The sequence below is a fragment of the Prionailurus bengalensis genome, chromosome C1 (assembly GCF_016509475.1).
Source record: "Prionailurus bengalensis isolate Pbe53 chromosome C1, Fcat_Pben_1.1_paternal_pri, whole genome shotgun sequence".
Taxonomy (NCBI): Eukaryota; Metazoa; Chordata; class Mammalia; order Carnivora; family Felidae; genus Prionailurus; species Prionailurus bengalensis.
The window spans coordinates 7,302,339-7,315,527 of NC_057345.1; the positions used below are offsets into that span (position 1 = coordinate 7,302,339).

The 13,189-nt window shown below is 41.5% G+C and overlaps 1 protein-coding gene and 1 pseudogene across 36 annotated transcripts in view; one reads left to right on the forward strand and one right to left on the reverse strand.

Moving 5' to 3' along the window:
• The window catches only part of KIF1B (kinesin family member 1B), a 145,860-nt gene that overhangs the window by 24,915 nt on the left and 107,756 nt on the right, over nt 1–13,189 (forward strand). The gene's annotated exons all lie outside the window — the stretch shown is intronic.
• LOC122482075 lies at nt 9,416–10,050 on the reverse strand (annotated as a pseudogene).

A 13,189-nucleotide genomic window follows, 5' to 3' on the forward strand; every position in this document is an offset into this window, starting at 1 on the left:
CTTTCCCTCAGGCCCAAAACGTACTTTGTCTTTTCTTCTACATCTGACACAGTGACTTCCCATGTGGCAACTTACTAAACTGACATTCTGGAATGTATCCCTGGAATGTACCCTCTTTTAGATGAGATGAGTGAATCTATCATTAATTTACTGAGCACATTCTTTTAAGTATTCTTCAAGAACATGATTGTAATGGCTGCTCAGTATTCTGATATATTAGTACACCGTAATTTCTTTAGCTAATCCCCTGTTATCACACACTTGAGCTTTAAAACTGCTTCTTAGGCCTGCTGTAAGAAAAGTGTAAGCCCCACACAGGTGGGGAAGGAATTGTTGCTGAAGGCAGCGTATGCAGCCGTTTACCTGGCACCTCTCCTGCCTGATAAGCATTTCAAACTTGACGCGTCCAAAACTGAACTCCGAGTGTGTTCTCTTCAGTCCTGCTTCCCTGCACTCTCCTCCTTCCACTCAGTGGAAATTGTCTTTGTGGTTTGCTCAGGGCAAAAATCACGCAACCATCCTTGATTTCTCTCCTGCACTGTCTCCATCAGAAAGGCCTGTGGGCTCTGTCTCAGAAGGTACCCAGACCGCTCTTACCTCTAGAGCCGCTGCCGCGGTAACCTCCTAGCAAGCCTTGAGGCTTAACCTCTGTCTTCTAGCCCTCTTTTCTCAATAGAGCAGCAAGTGCAGTCCTTTTAGAATCGAAGTTGGATTTTTTTTTTCCGTCAAAACTGTAAGGTATTTCCCATTTCATTCAGAATAAAAGCTAAAGTCTGTTCATTGACCTCCCTTCTCCCTTTGTCAAGCATCTGGTCTTTTACTGGTATTCTGCAAGAATGTGATCTTAGTGGCTACACGGATTTGATTGTGTTTGTAAATTGTACATTATTTAGCTCCTTCTCTGTGATCAGACACTTGAGCCTAAAGTTTTTCATTTAGTCAGTGGAAATGTTGCAAGTGCCTACTCACCCTAATATCCCAGGGTTGTTGGTGAGGATCCAGTGGAATCTGGTATGCTGCATAGGATAGTGTTTGAAAAGTTATTTCTTAAAAAAATTCTTTTTGTAATTAGTTTTGGTACCTAAATTGTTATTTTCAATGGGAATATAAATTTAAAGGCGGAAACAATTGCACCTATCTCCAGGTTGGAGGAGGCCTTTGGTATTGTGTATTTGCAACTGCTTTTTATTACATTTTATGATTTAAACATCTTCAATTACCTAAAAAATCTACCATCTGGATTCCAAACAGGGCAGAGAAGACTAGCTGAAGTCTTGTAGGAAATTTAGTCCTCATTCTTGGCTGCTTTGCATCTGATTGTTCTGGACTTTTGAGGTTGCCTTAATTAAATCTAAACTATTTCATGTGGCCCTTATAGATGCATTTGATGTTTTTTTCCAAAAGGGAGAGCAACCATGCCTAGGCTTTTCTCTTCTTTTATTTTCCTTTCTTTCCTTTTTAAATGCCTTCTTTGCAATTCTCCAGAGATGTTTTGGAGTTCATTTTTAAAAGTCCATGCTGATAACATGGTGCTGATTGCTTTTGGTGGTTGCCCAGTGAAGCGTGAAGTGCTGTGATGGGAGCTAGCAAAGTCTGGAGAGCTGTTAGTGAGACCGGGGAAGGGCCTGCCACCTCCGTCTGCTTGTATGGTAGGCAAGGTAGGTATTTAGATTTAATTTTTGGTAGTATATTAACAGTTGCTTATCTTATAAAAATCATTTCCAGTAGGCCAAAAACAGTTCTTAGTTGTATTGCTTAGGGATGAATGCTCTGGACATCCCGGTGGTAGGAATAAGAAACACGAAATTAGGTTTTTGAGAGCAACTATAGGAAATTAAGTTTTTGTTATTCAGCAGGCATAGGCTGGGAGGCCACCAGGCCACCAGGCTCTCTGAACCTTAGAGATAAATATCACAGTACTCTGACGACTCTTATGAAAGCATCGAGAGACATGTGAATAATTGAGGAGTAGGGCCTGGAGAGGTAGGGAATATCTGGGAAGCCTTTTTGTTTGGGCAGAACAGAAAACTATATGGCCAGAGTTAGCAGAAGCTATGTGAGTGGTTGAGCTCCATTTGCTGTTTCCTTGTGACGTTCTTCTGGTCTGATACCAAGAGTTCATTTCATAACTGTGGATAAACTTGAGGAGGCAAAATGGGTGAAGGGAAGAACAAAAGCAGCTTTTTAAATGCTTTTTATTGGGGAAAAAAACCAAACCATGATTAGTAATTAACAACAACAAAAGCAGTAATAAACACTTCAGCTGTGCCAGCCACAATCAGGCACTTACAGATTTTACCTCATGCAGTCCTCACAATAATCCTAGGGCAGAGATTCCTATTTTCCCCGTTTCACAGATGACTTATCTGGGGTCGCACATCCAGAACTTGGGAGAACTAGGGAATGAAATTGAGTTGTTTGATTCCAGAACCTCATTCTTAACCTCTCTGCAGCACATACTGCCTCTCAAAATCCTCAGTTTTATTATTCTGTGTAGGAGTTCGGTTTATGTGTAATTTGACCTTAACTGTTACATGAAAGTTTATTTTGATGCCGTTCTTGCTGCAAGGTAGTTGTGAATAACGGGGCGTTATAATTACTTCTGCCGTCTTTGTGCCGTTTGGACTGAGCGAGAGCTAGGCCTTCCAGAGCATCTCCTTTCCCAGTCATTGAGCATTTGCTTAGAAGGGCAGAAGGGATGTCAGTTGGGGGCTTGTTTAATGTTTATTACGACTTGGGTGCTTGGCTGGCTCAGTCTTGGGAGCATGCACGTCTTGATCTCGGGTTTGTGAGTTCGAGCCCCACTTTGGGTATAGAGAAATTACTTTAAAAAACATAAAATCTTAAAAAATGTTTATTATAGCTAGCATATTTATTTTATATCCAGTTGAGGATGGCACTGTGACATTACAGAGTTGGTAGAGTTTTGTTTTTTCCCGTTTTATATTTATTTTTACTACTCTGGGATTGAATAGTGAGCACATAGTAACTATGTTTATATTGTTTATAGGATTTGGAATCCAAGTTTGTTATTTTAAATGATTAAGGAACTTTGTGATTATAGATCTTCTCAATTCTACTTTCTGGCAATATGCTTTTATACCATTTTAATATATTTTGGAAATATGTTATTCTGAGTAGGGGAGGGAGCTGCTTATGGGTTGTGGTTTTATGGTTTGGGAATATAAATGTTGAACCAAATGGCTTTATTTTGTGCAGTATTCCTCATATATTGGGTATATTTTGGAAGAGGAAGTTTGTACTGAAGATGTCACTGGGATTTTTTTTTTTTTTTAACGTTTATTTATTTTTGAGACAGAGAGAGACAGAGCATGAACAGGGGAGGGGCAGAGAGAGGGAGACACAGAATCTGAAACAGGCTCCAGGCTCTGAGCGGTCAGCACAGAGCCCGACGTGGGGCTTGAACTCACGGACCGTGAGATCATGACCTGAGCCAAAGTCGGACGCTTAACGGACCGAGCCACCCAGGCGCCCCGTCACTGGGATTTTTAACAAGCCCGAAACATTGCTGTGTTCGAAAAGTTAATATAAAGTTACAGTGTTGCCACAATGATAAGTTAATTGTAGTTGCAGGCAAGATCTTTAATAGTTTGCCAACAACAGTATAATTGCTACATAGAGACTTTGAAATATTAGATAAACAAATTTATTCTGGAGAATATAAAGGCTTTTAAGTACCAATCTTGTTTTGACTGCCTTGTTTTCTAGGGCTTAGTAATTAAAACATTGTTCCTGCTTCTTAATGCTGCAGTAACAAAGTTGGGAAGAAAGCAAAGGAAAAAAGGGGTCAAGTTGGAGGACTTAACAGAAGACTTTGTGAGGCCAATTTCCACTGGAAGGGTCTCTAAGAAAGAGAAGATGGTCTTATGGTCCATCAACAAACTAAAACCTATAGGACATTTTGTGGTCATCATTTTAAAGGCATTTCCATGTATCTTGGATAAGGGTCATCAGGTAAGCCTTCACATGAAAGAGGCTGTCCTGTTTCTCAGTCTTCTCCGGCTCTCCGAAGGTAGCTGGGCTACAGCATGAGGAATAAAAAGTGTGAGGACAAAGGGGAAAGGCGTGCAAGGCCTAGGGAGAGAGAAATGCAAGATCCTGGGGGCGGGATCCACTCAGACTTCAGTGCTGAAGCTGCCTTTCTAACCTGTGAAGGGGACTTACAGAAGACAGCCTTGAAACCAGCTGAGATCTGGATGAAGGGGGCTCATGCACAGAGGTGAGGGTGAGCAGAACGAGTTATTCGGGAAGTCAGGAGATCACCCGAACGGGGACTCATTCCTCCCGTGGGGCCAGAAATGGTTGTGGTACTAAAAGCATGGTAACAGTGAATGGTGGCGTAGCGTGACTTCCTCCTTGGATCATTTCTGTCTTGTCTCTTGGTCCCCAGGTTCTCTCTATTGCCTTCCTCCCTCACAGGCCATTCCGCCTTCTTCCTCACTTCCTGTGTTCAAAGCGCACCAGGATTCTGTCTCTTTTCTTTGATCTCTCCTCTGTCTCCAGAGAAGACGGACCCCTAAGTGATTTCATTCATTCAGGGTCAAGGCTTTAAGTTTTATGAGGTGATGATGACTCCCCAATTCATTTCTGCAGTCTGGACCGACCTCTGTGTAGATCTCTGGACTTGTCCACTCAGCTGCCAACCTAACCCTACTTGAAAGCCTAAGAAGTCTTAAACTTACCATGTCCTCAGCAGAACTGGTGTTTTCTCTTCCCTGTGCACCTCAAGTGGCTGTTTCTCACCTATTCTTTTCAGTTTGTCAGACCAAATGTCGGCGTCGCTCTGGCCCCCTCTCTCTTTCTTACAGACCACCTGCGGTCCATCAGTAAGGCCTGTCTCTTCTGCCTTCACATTGTGTCCTGAACCCTGTTCTTCTGTAGTGAGAGCCAGTACTGCAGTAGCTTCTTTGTTCCATACAGTAGCCAGAGTCCTGTTTGGAAATGTAAATCAGAGCACGTCACCTCTGTGCTTCAGATCCTTCATTGGCTTCCTGTCACTTCTGGAATGTAACTAAACATCTTCGCCTTGGCCACAGGGCCACAGCATTTGGCCTCTGGCTAGCTATCTGATTTGGCGTCTGATTATTACTTCCTTTTTTCTGGCTACTCTGGTGGTCTTGCTTTTCCTTAAATGTCACTACAGTCCCTGCTCAAATATTACCTTCTCAGAGGTGGCAGTCTGCCCACTTTTACTGAAAGAGCCACTCCTGCCACCTCCACCGTCACCTTGTATCTCCTCTCTTTTGTTTTACCCAGGTCATACTGTCTCTTTTAGTTTATTATCTGACTTCTGAATTAAAATGTAAGCTCCTTGAAGATAAGGGACTGGTTTTCACTAGATGCTTCACGTCTGGGCATAGTAGGTACTCAAGTATTTGTTAAATGAAGGAATATTTTGAACATTTGCTTTGTGTTAGAATTTTCAACATGGACTCGTCATTAATCTTCACAACAGTTCTATAAAATAGGAAATATTGTACCCACTTACGGGTAAGAAAATTGAGGCATAAATAATTTGTTATATGCCCAAGTTATAGATGGATAATAATGGATACATGGAGGGATATGTTAAAGCCTCTATACTATTCCATTTCCTTCATTGCTAAAATCCTTGAAAACGTCTTCTAAAAATATTTTCTAGGTCAGCTTGTGTTTTGATCATTGACTGTTGGGTTATATGTATATATATGTATATGTATATACATATATGTATATATATGTATATGTATATACATATATGTATATATATATGTATATATTTGTGTGTATATGTATATATGCACATATATTTAAGTTTATTCATTTTGAGAGAATGAGGGAGTGTGAGTGAGGGGAGGGGCAGAGAGAAAGAGAGAGAGAGAATCCCAAGTAGGCTGCTCGCTGTCAGCACAGAGCCTGATGTGGGGCTCAGTCTCATGAACTGTGAGAGTATGACCTGAGCCGAAACCAAGAGTCAGACCCTTAACCAACTGAGCCACCCAGGCACCCCAAACATTGGGTCATATTGTAAGATAAAATTCAGTTTTGGATCAAGAGACGTAATGTTTTTGATCTCAGAATGGACCCTTCTGTCTCCCTGCCCCCACAAATGCTACATCGTGGAACTTAGGGATTTCTGATGCCAAATGCAGTTCTCATGGGAGTTGTTATGTAAATGGCAAAATTTCCCAAACATCCTGCAGTGGTGGTTGTGTTCTGTGTAATTGGTCTCCATACTTCCACTCATGCCTTCCTCCAGTCCACTCTCCATGCTGTAGTCAAGTCAGTCCAGTGGCTTCTGATTGCTCAGGGGTTCACCAGCTCCTTGAAGTCCATCTGTGCTTTGATTCTGAGATTTCAGTGCTTCTAACCCTTTGTTGTTCCCTACACTTGAGCCATACCAGCCAAACTGGAATCTGGATGCCACATGTTTCTTTTTGCCCCAGGGTTTCCTAATGCAGTTCTCTCTGACTTGGGATGCATATTGCCCAGTGGTTTGGAGCCTTGGAGCCAGATGTTCCAAACTTTAGTCTAGGCCCTGACCTCGGACAAGCGCCTTCTTCTCTGGTGCTCCAAATATAAAATGGAGATGGTAATAGCATCTACTTCGTAAGGTTATCATGAGGATTAAATGAGTGAATACATGTAATGCTTTATTTAGCCCAGTGTTTGGAACATAGTAAGCATTTAGTAAGTGTTAGCTGTTGTTATCTCTGCACTTTCCTTAGTCATCTCCTTTATCCTTCAGCCCAGCCTTCTCTGTTTTATCGCATCAGAGTTTACCTGTTTATGTGTTCTTATAGGACCCCATGCTTGTCTAGCGTGGCTCTTATTATAATTTGAGAGCATTTATTTTATGTGATTGTATGTCTTTCTTCTCCATTGGCTATTAGCCCTAGAAGGGCAGAAATAACTTGTTTGTTTGCCATTTTATCCCCAGCACAGTGCCTGGCACATAGTTTGTGCTTAATAAATATGTTTTGTGCTCAGTAAATATGCCCAATGAATGAAAGTGCTGTTTAAGTTTTCTTTTCTTAAACTAGGGTCTTGGGATCTTTTGCAATAATGCTTCTTTGGGGAAAGGTTAACGTTAGCATGGAAACTAGCGTCATTTCCAGCCAACCTGGGAGATTTGGAAAGCTGAGCACAATGAGTAAAAGTGTAGAAGGCAAAGGGGCAGGGACTGTTCAGAGACAGGCAGAAAGATCAGGAAAATGAACTTGTTCAGGTGGATGCCATCTAACAGTGTTTTGTTGAAGATCTTTGATGCACCTAGATGTAGTTATGATCTATTCACCAGTGACTCAGCCAGTGTACCTCACCCTTCTGATGGAATGTATGTTTCAGAGGAAGTGCTTGGGAAGATGAGTACTGAGAATATTAGCATTTATTTATGTCTGTTGGTGTTTATCATATGGCACTGCCTCTTGGGTGTGTGTCTTGTGTGTGAGGTCAAGAATCTGTTTCACACCCACATAAGAATCCTTAGGCTAGGCAAGCCTTTTATATGTAGGACACTGGAGAAAATTTTACGGCAATAAAGTTGAATGGTAAGGTACCCTCTGTCTGATATGAAAGTCCATATTTCCTGTGACATGTATACTGTAAGACACAGTTCTCAAGACCTGGAGAAGGAGAGGGATTTCCAACACCTACCCCACTCTTCCTGCCTCCATTATATTTTCCTTTATCCTTGACCTTCCTGGTGACCTCCATCAACATATCTTCCTGTTTAAAACCTGGTCATCTTTTCTCCTGTCCCCTGTTTACCTATTACTGCTGTTTCCTGAAAGTTGTATTTCTGCTCCTGAGATTGGAATTTAGATTCCTCCTCTCCCAGAGATTAATGTTTCTTGCCAGAAGGTGAGTAAGTTGGCTGCTCAGGAAGAAAAGACTCAGGAAGCAAGTTGTGTAGAGAGCGCTATGTACCTACCAGTCCACATACAAGCATCAGCTACTTATGAAGTCAGCATAGTGAGTGATTCTGAAAGAGGAGTCATGGTTTCCAGCTACAAAGGAGTGACAATCTGTAAGGAAAGATAAAACTAACATAGTCATTGGGTCTTTGGGTATATATTGAGAATCTACTATGTGGCAGGTGCTCTCCTCGGAACTGGAATATAGCGGTGGATGAAACAGAAGTTCTGGTGTCATGGAACCTGCATGCCAGTGACTCGTAATAAGTCAGGTAGTCAGGAGTGCAGTGAAGACAAGTAAGGCAGGGAAAGCAGATGGAGAGTGAAGGCACGCCCAGAAAAGGGCCATCTGATATGCCATGTGAGCAGAGACCTGTACGAAGTTAGGGGTGGGCTGTTCACACACCTGGGCGAGTGGCACTCCTGGTAGAGCCAAAGTTCAGAGGCCCTGAAGTGAGGGTATATCTTCAGTAAGAAGGGCAGTGGGGCTGGAGTAGGGGGTGAATCACTCCAGTAGCTGGACAGGAGCTCAGAGGGAGAGTCGAGTTTTGTTCAGTGTATGCTGGGACCCCACCGGAATGCTCACCAGAGGCATGTCGTGGATGTGATCTGGGTTAGTCTGAGAAAAGGACCACCGTTTGCAGTGTGGGGATAAGACTCTCCAGGGGGGAGGGGGGGAGGGGGGAGGGGAAGCCGGGAGCCTTGTTAGGAATTACTGCTGTCTTCTGGTGAAGGAGGCAGTAGTTTGGACCAGGGTGGTAACGGTGGTGCTGGAGAAGCCATGGGATTCTGGATTCATTTTGAAAGTAGAGCTGACAGGATAGATCAGATGTAGGGTGTTAAGAGAAGAAAGTTGGAGATGATTCTTTTTTTTTTTTTTTTTTTAATGTTTCTTTATTTTTGAGAGAGAGACAGAGACAGAGCCTGAGTGGGGAAGGAGCAGAGAGAGGGAGACACAGAATCCAAAGCAGGCTCCAGGTTCTGAGCTGTCAGCACAGAGCCTGATGCAGGGCTGGAACCCATGAATAGCGAGATCATGACCTGAGCTGAAGTTGGATGCTCAACCGACTGAGCCACCCAGGCGCCCGGAGATGCTTCTTGAGGTCATCTGTGAAAAGTTGTTTGTGGAGGTAGGTCCAGGTCTGGAGTATACTGTGTGTCCGGAGAAGTCTTCATAGGAGGGGAGGCCTGAGGTGTGGATGTTGCTTAAAAGGGGCCTTGAAAAGTGGCATGAAAGGTGATTTTATAGAAAATAAAACAATAAGAGGTGTACAGCATTTAAAAGAGTTACGTTCTGACTCTAGCCCTCAAAATATTCCTGGGATCCATTTCTTGTATAAAAAAAAAAAAAAAAAAGATGATTTATCCTAAACAAAGCCTGCACACTGTTGACCTGTGACCCTGGCAGGCATGCTGCGTTTGTAGCAGTGTTTACATTGGTGAAAATAGTTTATTTTTCTTTACTTATTTATTTATTTTATTTATACACTAGACATTTATTCATACATTACAGTTTTATTTTTGTGTACAAAGTTGTTTAACAATCACTGAATTTCTAGGCCAAGTTCAGGTAACTGAAGAGCCTTTATAACTAACTTATATTGTCTAGATCCAAGGTATGCTGCAAACGTGGTCTGGAACAAAATGGGAAATAACATCTTTCTAAAGACGAGCTTAGAAATTCTAGTCCAGTAAGTTGTTTCCTTTTTCTGGTAGCAGGGCTGACTCATACCTGGCTGCTAGGCCACCATTCACAGGTATAGCCAAGAAAACAGGGTACAGACCACCAAAAACAAGACCAACCCGTCCACCCCGTGTTATGGTACAGGTTTCACAATTCAAATCACCTGTATTCAAAGGTAGATTTGCAAAACCTTTGTAAGATGCATGCGCAGTCAAAAATGGGATCACTGCCATCGGTAAGCCAGCAGCTATACAAGCCTGTGTCACGTTTAAGATGCGTCGAAAAAGACTATTTGCTATTAGACCACAGAGAGCAGCATTAAGTCCGATATAAACTGATCCATGTTCAAATAGATTCCTTTCTGCTTCTGGGAGGTGGTTAATTTTTCTGGTTATGATATTGAAAATTAAATCTTCCTTGACAGTTATCATCTGGTTCACGATTTTTCATCTTGGGCCTTATGCTCTGCTCACAACCCTCCTCTGCATGCTGGGGTTCACTCCAACCTTTGCTCAACTAGCCTGAACGCAGCCATCTTTGGCTGACCCGTGACTCGGGTCAGCAGTGAAAATAATTTATATGTTGAAGATATTATGAATTACTATTGATAGCATTAAGTAATTATTAATTATTCTTATTCCATTCTTACACTGTGTTAAATAGTGCCTAATCTTTTGGTAATACAATTCTGTGTTTTTTCTGTGAAAGTTGATAAAATGAACTGATACTTTATGTGTAATCTGCACAGGTGTGTACTATTCTTCTTTTTCTTTTTATGCTTCTAAAAATGGTATGGGATTTAATGAAATTAAAATTATACATGACAAACGGAGGGACATGCATCTGAATGTGTGTTTGGTGCAGAGGATCCACAAGACGCAGTCCATATATTGAAGGGGATTTATAATGTGGTAGGAACACCTGAGATTTGGTGGCACAGGTAAAGAACCCCAACGTAGTTTTGATTCTTGGCGAGAAATAGAATTCTTATGTTCTGCTTTAGCTTATTTTATCAATTAGTGAATGAACTTTCCTAACTTTGGTGTAAGGACTATGGACTGTATCCACTAAAACACCGAGTGAAAGACAAGATAAAATACCTGTTTTTCGAAATTAGCATTTGTATATTGCTTTACTCATTTAATCCTGTGAACTAGGTATGATCTCAGTTTTAGTGAGGACTCAAAAGTGCAGCAATACCCAAGGTGACAAAAAATTCTAAATATTAAGGGTCTGTCATGTATTTAGAATATTAACATATTCTAAACCGTCTTTTGATCCAAATCCCATTCCCTTTCCATTATATGTACTGTGTTATCCCTCCCCCCTTTTATTAATGTTGAAACATCCTGTTTCTTAGTTGGGTTAAAGGAAGTAAGTTAGATCTCAACTGTTACTAATTCAGAAAGAAAAAAACCTTTGGCACATTGAGAACATATTATAAGTTCATTGTGAAAGTAATGGTGGAGTTCATGGACCTCTGATGAGGTCAAGTGCTGTCACTGATACTTTATCTTTTTTTAAAAAAAACTTAAAAAAATGTTTTTTAAGTTTATTCTGAGAGATAGCATGAGAGAGCGTGAGTGGGGGAGGTGTGGAGAGAGAGGGAGGGAGAATCCCAAGTAGGCTCCCTGCTGTCAGCACAGAGTTCAGCTCGGGGCTCAGTCTTCTTATGAGCTGTGAGATCATGACCTGAATGGAAATCAAGAGTCCAGTGCTTAAGTGACTGAGCCACCCAGGTACCCAAGTAGTTTCTTTTTTTAAATAATTTTTGAAGTCTGTTTTTTTTTTAATGTTTATTTATTTTTGAGAGGAGGGGAGGGACAGAGGTGGGGGGCAGAGGGTCTGAAGCGGGCTCTGTGCTGACAGCAGAGAAGAGAGCCTGACGTTGGGCTCAAACTCACGAACTGTGAGATCATGACCTGAGCTGAAGTTGGATGTTTAACTGACTGAGCCACCCACATGCCCCCCGATATTTTATCTTTTTTTTTTAATGTTTATTTTTGAGAAAGACAGACAGAGTATGAGTGGCGGGGGTGGGGGACACACCAGAAAGAGAGGGAGACACAGAATCTGAAGCAGGCTCCAGGCTCTGAGCTGTCAGCACAGAGCCTGACGTGGAGCTTGAACTCACCAACTGCAAGATCATGACCTGAGCTGAAGTCGGATGCTCAACCAACTGAGCTACCCAGGTGCCCTCTGATATTTTATCTTTATAACAGTGTTTTCTTTTCATTTGTAGAATTGGGAGCTCCAAAATTTTTTATTAGGAACACTTCCTATATTCAAGACGGTACAAAGCATATATAAATATAAGAATAACATAAAACACCCAATGTTTATAGCAGCACTCTCAACAATAGCCAAATTATGGAAAGAGCCTAAATGTCCATCAACTGATGAACGGATAAAGAAATTGTGGTTTATATACACAATGGAGTACTACATGGCAATGAGAAAGAATGAAATATGGCCCTTTGTAGCAACGTGGATGGAACTGGAGAGTGTGATGCTAAGTGAAATAAGCCATACAGAGAAAGACAGATACCATATGTTTTCACTCTTATGTGGATCCTGAGAAACTTAACAGAAACCCATGGAGGAGGGGAAGGAAAAAAAAAAAAAAAGAGGTTAGAGTGGGAGAGAGCCAAAGCATAAGAGACTCTTAAAAACTGAGAATAGGGGCGCCTGGGTGGCGCAGTCGGTTAAGCGTCCGACTTCAGCCAGGTCACGATCTCGCGGCCCGTGAGTTCGAGCCCCGCGTCGGGCTCTGGGCTGATGGCTTAGAGCCTGGAGCCTGTTTCCGATTCTGTGTCTCCCTCTCTTTCTGCCCCTCCCCCGTTCATGCTCTGTCTCTCTCTGTCCCAAAAATAAATAAATGTTGAAAAAAAATTAAAAAAAAAAAATGAGAACAAACTGAGGGTTGATGGGGGGTGGGAGGGAGGGGAGGGTGGGTGATGGGTATTGAGGAGGGCACCTTTTGGGATGAGCACTGGGTGTTGTATGGAAACCAATTTGACAATAAATTTCATATATTGAAAAATAAAAAAAAATGTATTTTCTAAAAAAGAATAATATAAAACAAACTATCCTTTAACTACTACCCAGTTAACATAGAAATTATCCATGCCTTCTGGGGCTCTCTGCTTACACTACCCTCTCAAACAGGTAACAACAGCATTGAGTTTTACGTTGTTCTGAAGTGTCTTCTGTAAATATCTTTCATTTAGGAATTAAATATTTTAAAAAACATTGTGGATAATTTCATCTTGCTTAACATAACTGTAATGCAAATAGCCCTTTAAAATTATATTTTGATTTACTTATTTATGTTAAAAAGGGTTTTGTCTGCATACAAGCAGTTACTTAAAAGGCAGCATGGTTTCAAATCTGTAAGTTAGGAAACTTTATTAGTTTCAGGAGTTTCAAAGATCCGGAAGAAGGGAATCTTAAGGAAGAGGAAAAGGATTTCAAGTGAATCAAGGAAGTTACTCACTGGTGTACTGTTTCTTTTTCTTTGCTAGGAAAAAGAGAACAAAGAGGTAGGATTGAAAACCAGCCCTTAAGTGTTCTTGGCAGAATCAGTACC